The following is a 12,274-nucleotide window of genomic DNA, read 5'->3' as shown; positions in this document are numbered from 1 at the left end:
TCTCTCTCTCTCTCTCTTTATACATACATACATACATACACACACGCATATATATATATATATATATATATATATATATATATATATATATATAAGAATATAACTGTTTACAATAATATCAAGTAGTATAGCATGCGTAGATAACCATCAAAGTAATACCATAAGGTAAATAAGTATTAATCAAAGGTGCTACACGTGGCACCAGTATGCTAAAATTAGCAGCCAGAGGACAACGGCCACAAATTTTCACAGGTGAGGATAACTAACTGACATTTTCACAAAGTTTGAAATCGTGATGACACAGGTATGTGTGGTTTCTTAATTTACGACTCTTTTCGTTATTGGTACGTGGGCTAAGAATTTCTGTACCTTCTCCCGATGTCAGTTAATGTCTATCAGCGAAAGTTTGCTGCTGTAGTCGTCTTCTGGCAACTATTTTTTAGCGTGCTGGTGCTATTTGTAGCACTCTTAATTATTAATTAATACTTTTTTACCATTTATACGATGGGCTTCTTTCAGTTCCCGTCAACCAAATCAACTCACAAGGCTTTGGTCAGCCCGAGGATATAGTAGAAGACACTTGCTCAAGGTGCCACGCAGTGGAGCTAAACCCGGAACCATGTGGTTGGTAAGCAAGCTACTTACCATGCATAAATGCATATGGTATTACCTGGTATTACGTGAATGGTTATTTACGCATGCTATACCACTTGATATTATTATAAACAATAATATCCTTATATATATTTTTATAATTTATTATTCACTTCGATCACCTTTTTAAATTTGCTGTAGCATTAAAAACGGTCATCGCGCACATTGTTTGGGTCAGTAAGACACGCTGAGGATAGCTAAGTGGCATTTTCATTATTAGTATGGGGACTTAGAATTTCTATTCATATCCCTATTTCTATTAATGTGTATCAGTGAAAATTTGTGGTTGTAGTCTTTTTCGAGCTATGTTTAGCGTGCTGGCACCACTTGTAGCACCCTTAAATATTAATATATGTGTGTCTGTATGTGTGTGTACATTGTGTATGTATGCATATATATATATATGTGTGTGTGTGTGTGTGTGTGTGTGTGTGTGTATGTATGTATATACATCTACGTATATATATGTATGTATATACACGCGCATATATTTACACACAACTAGACATATATATATTATATATATATATAATGTGTGTGTGTGTATATATATATATATATATATATATATATATATATATATATATATATATATATATATATTCTATGCACACACACCTATTTGTGTTTATGTGTGTGTGTGTGTGTGCGATCTATGCATGTATGTATATTAAACAACCCGGAAGAGCGTAATCATTCTACACGCAGAATGTAAACATTCCTTTATATCAGCAGACGATTCAAGTGAGAAAAATCAACGTTTCTGATATTTACATTATTCTCCGATGATTATCCCAAAATATCCCCAGGATACGAAACTCTTAGCAAGAAATAGAATAAGATTAGCTATATGTAGTACACATATACTCATATATAGATAAACAAATAGATAGAAAAATTGACAGACAGACAGATAGATAGATAGATAGATAGATAGATAGATAGATAGATAGATAGATAGATAGATAGATAGATAGATAGATAGATAGATAGACGGACAGATAGATAGATAGATAGATAGATAGATAGATAGATAGATACATTTCTTTTATTAGCCACACAGGGCTCAACGAAGTTGGGACAAATACAATGTAGAGCTTTTCTTTTTGGGAGGGGGAAGGAAGGAAAAAAAAAAAAAAAAAAAAAAATTGGTGGTGTCGATCAAAAGGGATCGTAAGAAGGGAAAAAGGGGCAGTTCGATCAAAAGGGATCGAAAAAAAAGAAAAGGAAAGGCCGATCAATAGGGATCGTGTATCACACAGTAATGTTCTCGTGTAAAAAGAGGGGAGGACAGTTTAGGTTTAGCCGTGGAAGGAAAAGCCCACGGAAAAGACCACGGTAACCTTGGTCAATATTCTCATTGAAGAAACTATAACAGTAAGTGACTCTCTTTTGCCTTTTTGTTTTATTTTATTTTTTTCTTGTTCATAGGGTTATGCTCAAGATGGCTCCGTCGTTCACACGTGCCATCCTTGCTACATTCACCCATCTTTTTTTGAAGCATTCACTAGACAAGACTTCCCTTTCTACTCTCAACTTCCTCTTCAGGTGATACTTGAAGAAGTTGATGAGAGATTGCCCAGAGAGGAAAGTCTTTGTCTCTAGACCTTTCAGACGCGTCCACCATACACATTCTTTCGCCATAGCCACAAGTACGATGAAAATAGCTCTTCCTTCCCGTTTAAAGGAAGGAGGCGCGACAATATTCACGATAGACTCGGCTGATAGACCGACTCGTCCCACACGCGATAGCAGTTGTTCGACGTAAGCCCACAGCTCGGAAATGGTGGGACACTGTACGAGTGCGTGCAGAACGGTTTCGTCGCTCTGCCGGCATCTCGGACAGGTCGGCCCCGTGTTTCTCGAGCCATGCCTGTAGAGCTTATCCCGAACGGGTAGTGCTTCTCGATAGCACTGCCAGGCCAGGGATCTCTGGAAGTTGTCCATAGGTCCCGACCCGAAGGTCGTCTTAAACAGGCGGGTCAGGTATTCCTCGTCGACGCCTAGGTTCGCCCCGAGATCGTCGTCGTACCTTCCCTCCACTAATCCACTATAGAATGCGTTAGTTGTGATGCAGTCGCTCAAGGTTGACCCGGGTTGTTGGAGTTGCCGAAGAGCAGCGCGACACTCGCGGTGCCATTCGCCCTTCCTCGGCCTCTTCTTGATCCATGACTGCAGTTCGGTCATGGAGACGAGCTGCGGGAAAGCGCGCCGCACAAACGGTGACCACATCTGTTCACCGCTGTCTACGTAGAGCCGGAGATGTCGCAGTCTCAGCGCGTGTCTGCGCATCATCAACCACGGCATGCCCAGTCCTCCTTTTAACGGGTGTTGGCAGCAAACGGATCGCCTAACCATCGGAACGCTTCCTTTCCACAAGAAGCGGAAGAGGAAGCGCTCCAGTTTGGTGATGGTAGGGTCGGGACAAGGAACGACGGTCGGGCGGTAGTAGATGACGGACGCGATGTACGTGTTCGCCACCTCCGCCCGACCTTTCAGGGAAAGCTTCCTCTCGGCCCATTGCCGGGCTAGAGTGGCCACCCTTCTCGTTATCTCGTCCCAGTTCTTCTCCGTTTGGAGGTCCGGACCAAACCAGACCCCGAGCATCTCAACCGGACCGTCAGTCCAACGTCCCACGACGGAGGCGCTACTTGACGGCATGGGGTTGCTTCTCCAGGTGCCGAGCCGCAAGCCCACTGACTTATCCCGGTTGATTTTCGCTCCCGTTACCGCTTCGTAGTCTCTCAGTGTCTCGCCGACAAGCTCGATGTGCTTTTGGCTAGACACTATGACGGTGACGTCGTCCGCGTATGCCGACACGCTCGTCCCGCATCCCAACTCTCGCGGGATGCCCCTCAGTGTCGCCAGCTTCCGCAGTAGTGGCTCGAGAGTCAACACGTACAGAAGCGACGAGAGGGGGCATCCCTGACGGACCGAACGTGCAATGTCGAAGGGTCTTGATAGATGCCCATTGACGCGAACTACCGAACGGATGCCTCTGTACAAGGCAGCCATCCAGCCGCGGAAAATGGGACCGAAGCCGGCTGCTATGAGGACAGCCTCCAAGTATTGATGGTCTACCCTATCGAAAGCTTTCGATTGATCTAAATTGATCAGGGCACCACCCATGCCAGGTTCCTTAACTACCCTCTCTATGATGTAGCGCATCAGATGGAGGTTGTCATGGATGCTCCTGCCCGGCACCGCGCACGTTTGCGCCTTGCCGATCAGTTTCTCGATGACAAGCGCCAACCGCTTGGCTAACACCTTGGCCAAAATTTTCAAGTCTGCATTGAGCAAAGTGATGGGCCTAAAGTTATCTATGACGTCCCCCTTGTTTGGATCTTTCTTCAGCAGCGTTACGGCTCCTCGACTCACAAAACCGGGAATGCTCCCGTTTTGCTGCCAGTTGCAGTACACCGCCACCAAGACGTCTCCAAACAAGTCTGGCTTACAGTTGTAAAGCTCGTAGGGCAGACCATCCAAACCCGGAGATTTGTCCCTCGAGCATCCCGCCATCGCGTCCCTCACTTCCGCCGCCGTGATGGCACCTTCGCAGCACTCCGCCTCTCTTGCCGAGAGTCGTGGCAGGCTGTGCAGGTAGGCACTGAAGTCCACCCTGCGTTCTCGCTCGCCATTCGTCCCAAACAGTCGAGCAAAGTGCCGCTGAAAGGCCTCACACATTTTGCTTGGCTCGAGCAGTTCGCGCCCCTGTTCGTCCACCAGAGACCGAATGGTGGCTTTGTTGCCCTGTTGCGCCTCCGCCACCCGGGCCTCTTGTGCGGCTCCAACACCTTCGTTTCTTAGAGCACGTATCCTAGCCCTGACAACGCACCCTTCGTGTTTGGCGTTGAAGTGTTGGTCAAGGGCCAACCTCGCCGCCAAAACGTCGGATGCGATGCCACTTCTAATTGCCTCTTCTAGCTTCTTAACTAGTTCACCCTCTACTCTGTTTCTGTCTATGGCTAGTGCTTTGCTATACCTAACCGCTTCTGCTTTTATTGCTCTTTTGAGGGCAAACCACCATTTGTTATTGATGATGGCTCCTGTCAAAGCCCTCTTTACTAACGTGCTAATCCGGTCTCTGAAAACTGGTCTCGACGGGAAAGACGCGTTTAGTTTCCAGTAACCGGAGCCCTGCCTATGTGTCTTATCTAAGTCTAGCGTACACGTCACAAGTTTGTGATCCGTGTAGCTGACTATGTGAAATTGTGGACACCCTATGCTATCTCTATCTACTCTCCTACACAGTATTCTATCTAGATACGATCTCGACGACCCGATGCGGTTTGTCCATGTCCACATTGGCGCATTCGGGTAATCGAGTCGGTACCTGTCAGACAGTTGAAAGCGTCTGAGCAGGTCTTTGAAGCATTTGCATCCCCGTCTATTCCTATCTCTGCCCACATAGTCTAGATGCGTGTCCAAGGTAGCATTCCAATCCCCCACTAAAAGTAAAGGACGAGACGTTCCTAGGAATACTTCTAGACGTCGAAAGAAATCCGGCCTACCTGTTAAAGGTGGTGCGTATACTGATATGAGTCGAAAAGCACACCCATCGCTGCCATCGACATCCAGAACAACCAATCTACCCTCCGGGTCTATGAATACTGTCTTTACTTCGAGATCCAGACTCTTGCGAAAGAGTACCGCCGTGCCACTACCGCCCATTCTCGGCAGACAGGGAGAAAAATAAATGTTAAACTGTCTGCCAAACATGGACGATAGGGCCCGCGGATCATGGAGTCTGGTCTCGCTTATGGCTATGATTTCTAGTTTATGTGACTTTATGTCATTTAGGAGGTACCCTTGTTTCCAAGGGGACCCCAAGCCACGCGCATTTACACAACCAATCTTGAGCATCATTTTGATTTGAGTGTTAAAGTTTTATAAAGAGAGTCACTTACCGTTTGAGAGTTTTTGTGTCTCCTCCTTCGGGTTTTCTTCGAGGAGATCACTATATAGTTTTTTCGCCAGGTATTTTTGGCATTTGCCAACTGCCTTTGGAAAAATAGATTTTAGTGTGTGGTGCAGGGTTGGTGTTATGTGTAGTATTTTGATGTGTTCTGGCGGTGTTGTGTATGGGTGGTTGCTGGTTTTTATGTCTTCGTTTGTTATGTTTGTTTTTGTGTTGATGTATTCCATCAACTCTGAGTTTTTTGTGTTGATGGCAGTGAGCATTGTGTGTGTACTTGCTTTTGGGGTTTTGTTGCTTGTGTTGTAGTTGTGTGTGCTTGTGTTGGTGTCTGGAGTGTTTTCGGGAGTTGTGTATCTCCCTGCTTTGTTTGTGTTTGCTTTTCTTTTCTTGCTCCTCTTCCTCCTTCCTTTCTGGGCTATTTGCCATTCCTCATTACTTTCATCTTCCGACGAAGGTTCTAAGGAATCGGAAGGAGGTAGGGGCAAATTGTGAGCGTCTGTGTGTGCTTGTGTGAGTGGTTGTGTTGCTGTTTTTGTTGGTGCTGATGGCTTGTTATTTGTGTGAGGTGTGTGTGATGTGGGGGAGGGGGAAACAGTCTTGGAATTTTCTTTCTTTTCCCCTGCTTCCTCACTTGTTGTTTTTGCAGATGCTGTTGTCTTCTCAGTTGCCAGTGTTGCTTGTGTTTCTCTTGTTTTGATTGCTGATGGTGGTGTTGGTAGTAGGGTTTTTTTCCGGGTTTTGGTGGTTGCCCTTGTTGCTTTTTTTGGTTGGTGGCGGTTGGGCAACTGTCCTTGAGGTGTGCCTCGCTGCCGCATACATAACAACGTGGCCGCCTTCCTTCCACCACTACATATAACATGTGGTCCTTTGCCAGTTGGATGTGTGTGGGGATCTTTTGGCACTCCTCTTCAGTGATGTGGAGGAGGACTTCGACTTTTTTCCCCCTTCCCAGTTTTTCTCCTCTGCAGTAGCAATTTCTAATATATTTGCCTCCTCCATTTCGAGGCATATAGAACCTACTATCCACTGTGTTTCCACTTGTGAAGGGACATTCTTTACTGTCACCTTCGTCACTCTCTGTCCAAGATAACTCGGTATCATCACCAAGTCATCTGTGTGGAGAGAGAGTGTTGAAAATTCCTTCGCTAACTGTTCGCTCTTAAAGCGTACTAGGACCGTGGCAAATTTTCGTCCCCAAGTAACATGACTTTGAAAGGGCCATATCGGTTTGAGACAAATCTCAATTTTTTGGGTGGAGAAATTCTCCGGTCGCTTCGTTTTCTTGTTGATAAGTCTGTATGATATGTGCTTCTTGTTTGTATTTTCAATAATTGCTTTTGGTATGTGTATTTGTACAGTGTCACCTTCTTTCGTGAGAAGGGATTTTGTGTCATTGATTTGTTCTTGGGTGAATGTTAATATTGTTCTTTTTTCTTTCGTTGCATCGGCAAAATTTGTTTTTGTGATGCTGGCAGATATGTTGTTTGTGGCGTTTGTGGTGTTGTTTATCTTGTTCGTCTTGTAGTTGTTGATGGTGGTATTGACAGTGGTGTTGGTACTGCCAGGTTCAAAGGTGGTGGTAGTGGCGGCAGAGTTTGTCGAAGTAGTGGTGGTGTTGGTGTTGAAGGTCGGTGTCCTGTTGTTGTTGCTGTTGTTATTGTCACTGGTAGTAGCAGTGGTGAGGACAGTGGTCGTGTTAGCAAGGACATTTGTGTCGTTGTCGTTGTTGTTGCTGTTGTTGTTGTTGTCTTTGTCGTTGTTGTTGTTGTTGTCACTGGTGACGGTGGCAGGCAAGACTGCTGTAGCAGCAGAGTTTGTACACGTGATGGTGGTAGTGGTGGTGGTTGAGGCAGCAGCAGTTGACTCAGAATCATAGATAGATAGATAAATAGATAGATAGATAGATAGGTTTCTTTATTAGCCACACAGGGCTTAACACAGAGGGGACAAAATACAAATGTAGAGTTTTTCTTTTCGAGGGGGGCGAAAACAAAGCAGAAAAAAAAACAAAAGTGGGGACAACGATGAAAAAAAACATCGCGAAACGTTTGGGGTATTTACAAAAAATACGAAATAATACAAAAAATTCCCAATAAATGGGGAGGTTATCCGTGGAAAGAAAAACCTACGAAAAGACCACGGTAACCTCGGTCTTTAGCGTCACAGTTTGTTAAATAAAATTTCTTTTATTTAAGCAAGAAACGTGAGTAACTCTCTGTTTACAAAATTTTAAAACGTTTTATAGAATCATGGTCAAGGTGGCTTCGTCATTTATACGTGCCATTCTTGCTACATGTATCCATCTTTTTTCGAAACATTTGCTAGACAACACTTGCCTCTCTACTCTCACCTTCCTTTTCAAGTGATACTTGAAAAAGTTGATGAGAGATTGACCAGAGAGGAAAGTATTTGTCTCTAATCCTTTCAGACGCGTCCACCAGATGCATTCTTTGGCCATAGCCACAAGTACGATAAATACAGCTCTTCCTTCCCGTTTAAAGGAAGGAGGCGTGACGATATTGACGATAGACTCGGTTGATAAACCGACTCGTCCCACACGCGACAGCAGTCGTTCGACATAAGCCCACAGCTCCGAAATGGTTGGACACTGCACGAGTGCGTGCAGAACGGTTTCATCGCTCTGACCGCATCTCGGGCAGGTCGGCCCCGCATTTCGCGAGCCGTGTCTATAGAGCTTATCCCGAAATGGTAGCGCCTCTCGGTAACACTGCCAGGCCAGGGATCTCTGGACGTTGTCCATAGGTCCCGGCCCGAAAGTCGTCCTGAACAGGCGGGTCAGGTATTCCTCGTCGACGCCCAGGTTCGCCCCGAGATCGTCGTCGTACCTGCCCTCCACTAATCCCCTATAGAATGACTTCGTTGTGATGCAGCCGCTCAAGGTCGACCCGGGACGGCAAAGTTGTTGCAGAGCAACGCGACACTCACGGTGCCATTCGCCATTCCTCGGCCTCTTTTTGATCCACGACTGCAGCTCGGTCATGGAGACGAGCTGCGGGAAAGCGCGTCGCACAAACGGCGACCACACCTGCTCACCGTCGTCTACGTAGAGCCGGAGATGTCGCAGTCTCAGCGCATGTCTGCGCATCATCAACCACGGCATGCCCAGCCCTCCTTTCAGCGGGTGTTGGCAACAAACGGATCGCCTCACCATCGGAACGCTTCCTTTCCACAAAAAGCGGAAGAGGATGCGCTCCATTTCGGTGATGGCGCGATCGGGACAAGGCACGACGGTCAGGCGGTATTCGATGACGGACGCGATGTACGCGTTCGCCACCTCCGCCCGACTTTTTAGGGACAGCTTCCTCTCGGACCATTGCCGGCAGAGAGTGGCTACCCTACTCGTTATCTCGTCCCAGTTCTTCTCCGTTTGCAGGTCCGGACCGAACCAGACTCCGAGCAACTTGACCGGACCGTCCGTCCAGCGTCCCACTACTGAGGCGCTGCCAGACGGTATGGGCTTGCTTCTCCAGGTGCCGAGCAGCAAACCCACCGACTTATCCCGGTTGATTTTCGCTCCCGTCACCGCTTCGTAGTCTTTCAGCGTCTCGCCGACAAGCTCGATGTACTCGTGGCTAGACGCTATGACGGTGACGTCGTCCGCGTATGCCGACACGCTCGTCCCGCACCCCAGTTCTCGCGGGATGCCCCTCAGCGTCGCCAGCTTCCGCAGTAGTGGCTCGAGAGTCAATACGTACAGGAGCGGCGACAGGGGGCATCCCTGACGAACTGAAAGTGCAATGTCGAAGGGTCCCGATAGACGTCCATTGACGCGAACAACCGAACGGATGCCTGTGTACAAGGCAGCCATCCAGCCGCGGAAAACGGGACCGAAGCCGGCCGCTTCGAGGACGGCCTCCAAGTATCGATGGTCTACCCTATCGAAAGCTTTGGATTGATCCAAATTGATCAGGGCCCCACCCATGCCAGGTTCCTTAACTACCCTCTCTATGATGTAGCGCATCAGATGGAGGTTGTCATGGATGCTCCGGCCCGGCACGGCGCACGTCTGCTCCGTGCCGACCAGTTTCTCGATGACAAGCGCCAACCGCTTGGCTAACACCTTGGCCAAAATTTTCATGTCTGCATTGAGCAGAGTGATGGGCCTAAAGTTATCTATGGCGTCCCCCTTGTTTGGATCTTTCTTCAGCAGCGTTACCGCTCCTCGGCTCACAAAACCGGGAATGCTCCCGTTCTGCTGCCAGTTGCAGTACACGGCCGCCAAGACTTCTCCAAACAAGTCTGGCATACAGTTGTAAAGCTCGTAGGGCAGACCATCCAAACCCGGAGATTTGTCCGTCGAGCAACCCGCCATCGCGTCCCTCACCTCCTCCGCCGTGATGACCCCTTCGCAGCACTCCGCCTCTCTTGCCGAGAGTCGTGGCAAGCTGTGCAGGTAGGCACTAAATTCCACCCTGCCTTCTCGCTCGCCACTCCTCCCGAACAGTCGGGCAAAATGCCGCTGAAACGCCTCGCACATCTTGCTCGGCTCGAGCAATTCGCGCCCCTGTTCGTCTACCAGAGACCGGATGGTGGCTCTGTTACCCCGCTGCGCCTCCGCCACCCGGGCCTCTCGTGCGGCTCCAACACCTTCATTCCTCAGAGCACGCATCCTTGCCCTGACAGCACACCCTTCATGTTTAGCATTGAAGTGTTGGTCGAGGGCCAACCTCGCCGCTAAAACGTCGGATGCGATGCCACTTCGCAATGCCTCTTCTAACTTTATCACTAGCTCCCCCTCTACTCTGTTCCTCTCTACAGCTAGTGCCCTGCTATACCTTATTGCTTCCGCCCTTACTGCTCTCTTGAGGGCAAACCACCATTTGTTGTTGACGATGGCTCCCGTCAAAGCCCTCTTTACTAACGTGCTAATCCGGTCTCTGAAAACCTGTCTCGACGGGAAAGACGCGTTTAGTTTCCAGTAACCGGGACCCTGCCTATGTGCCTTATCTAAGTCTAGCGTACACGTCACAAGTTTGTGATCCGTGTAGCTGACTATGTGGAACTGTGGACATCCTAAACTATCTCTATCTCTTGTCCTACACACTATCCTATCTAGATACGATCTCGACGACCCAATGCGGTTGCTCCAAGTCCACGTTGGCACATTTGGGTGGTCGAGTCGGTACCTGTCAGACAACTGGAAGCGTCTGAGCAGGTCTATGAGGCCTTTGCATCCCCTTCTAGTTTTGTCACTCCCCACGTAGTCTAGATGCGTGTCCAAGGTAGCATTCCAATCCCCCACTAAAAGTAAGGGACGAGACGTTCCCAGGAATACTTCTAGACGTCGAAAGAAGTCTGACCGACCTGTTAAAGGAGGCACATAAACTGCCAGCAACCGAAAAGCGCCTCCATCGCTGCCGTCCACATCTAGGACAACCAGTCTACCCTCCGGGTCCGTAAATATCGTCTTTACTTGGAGATCCAGACTCTTGCGAAAAAGAACCGCCGTGCCACTACCGCCCATCCTCGGCAGACAGGGAGAAAAATAAATGTTAAACTGTCCGCCAAGCATGGACTTTAGGGCCCGCGGTTCATGGAGTCTGGTCTCACTAATGGCTATGATATCCAAATTGTGTGACTTGATGTCATTTAAGAGGTACCCTTGTTTCCAAGGGGACCCTAAGCCACGCACATTCACACAACCAATCTTCACCATGATTCTATTTATACGTGTGCTTTAAAGCACAAAACAAAAGAACAGAAAGTTACTTACCGTTAGAAAGTTTTGTTTCCTCCTTGGATTTTTCACCAAGGAGGCTATTGTACAATTTCTTGCACAAATATTTCTGGAATCCCCCTACCGAGTTGGGGTAGAGGGATTTTATTGTGTTGTGTAATGCTGGTGTTACATGAATAATTTTAATGTGTTTTGGCGGTGTTGTACGTGGGTGGTTGTTGGTTTTGATATCGTTATTTGTGATGTTTGTTTTAGAGTTGATGTAATTCATCAACTCTGTGTTTGTACTGTCTATTGCTGTTAGCATTGTTTTTTTTATATTACTATTGGTGTTAGTAGTATTTTCGGGAGATGTGAATCTCCCTGCTTTGTTTGTGTTTGCATTTTGTTTTGTTTTCTTCTTACTGCGCTTCCTCTTTCCTTTCGTAGCTATTTTCCACTCCTCCCCACTCTCTTCATCGGATTATGGGAGATCTGAGGAGTCAGAAAGAGGTAACGGCAAATTTTGTGCGTCTGTGTGTGTTTCTGTGAATGTCTGTGTTGCTGTTTTTATTGATGTTGGCTGCTTGTTATTTATGTGTGGTGTATGTGATATGGGGGAGGGAGAGGCAGTCTTGGAATTTTCTTTTTTTTCTTCTGTTTTTGCAGTTTCTGTTGTCTTTTCTGTTGTGGTTATTGCTGATATTTCTGTTGTTGTTTTTTGCGTTGCTGGTGGTGTTGGTAGTAAGGTTTTTCTGTTGGGGGTATTTGGTAGTTGCTTCTGTTGTTGTTGTTGTTGTTGTTGTTGTTGTTGTTGTTGTTGTTGTTTTTGTTTTTGTTTAGCGGCCAGAGGGCAGTCCTTTTTCAGATGTGCTTCGCTGTTGCATAGGTAACAGCGAGGTCGCCTGCCCTCTACCACCACATACAGCTTGTGGTCCTCTGCCAATCTAATGTTTGGAGGAATTTTCTGTGAAGCCTCCTCCGTGATGTGGAGAAGGATTTCCAGATTTTTCCTCCCCAGTTCT

The sequence above is a fragment of the Octopus bimaculoides genome, chromosome 10, assembly GCF_046866305.1.
Source record: "Octopus bimaculoides isolate indiv1 chromosome 10, ASM4686630v1, whole genome shotgun sequence".
In the NCBI taxonomy this organism is placed as follows: Eukaryota; Metazoa; Mollusca; class Cephalopoda; order Octopoda; family Octopodidae; genus Octopus; species Octopus bimaculoides.
Note: the sequence above shows the minus strand (reverse complement) of the source record.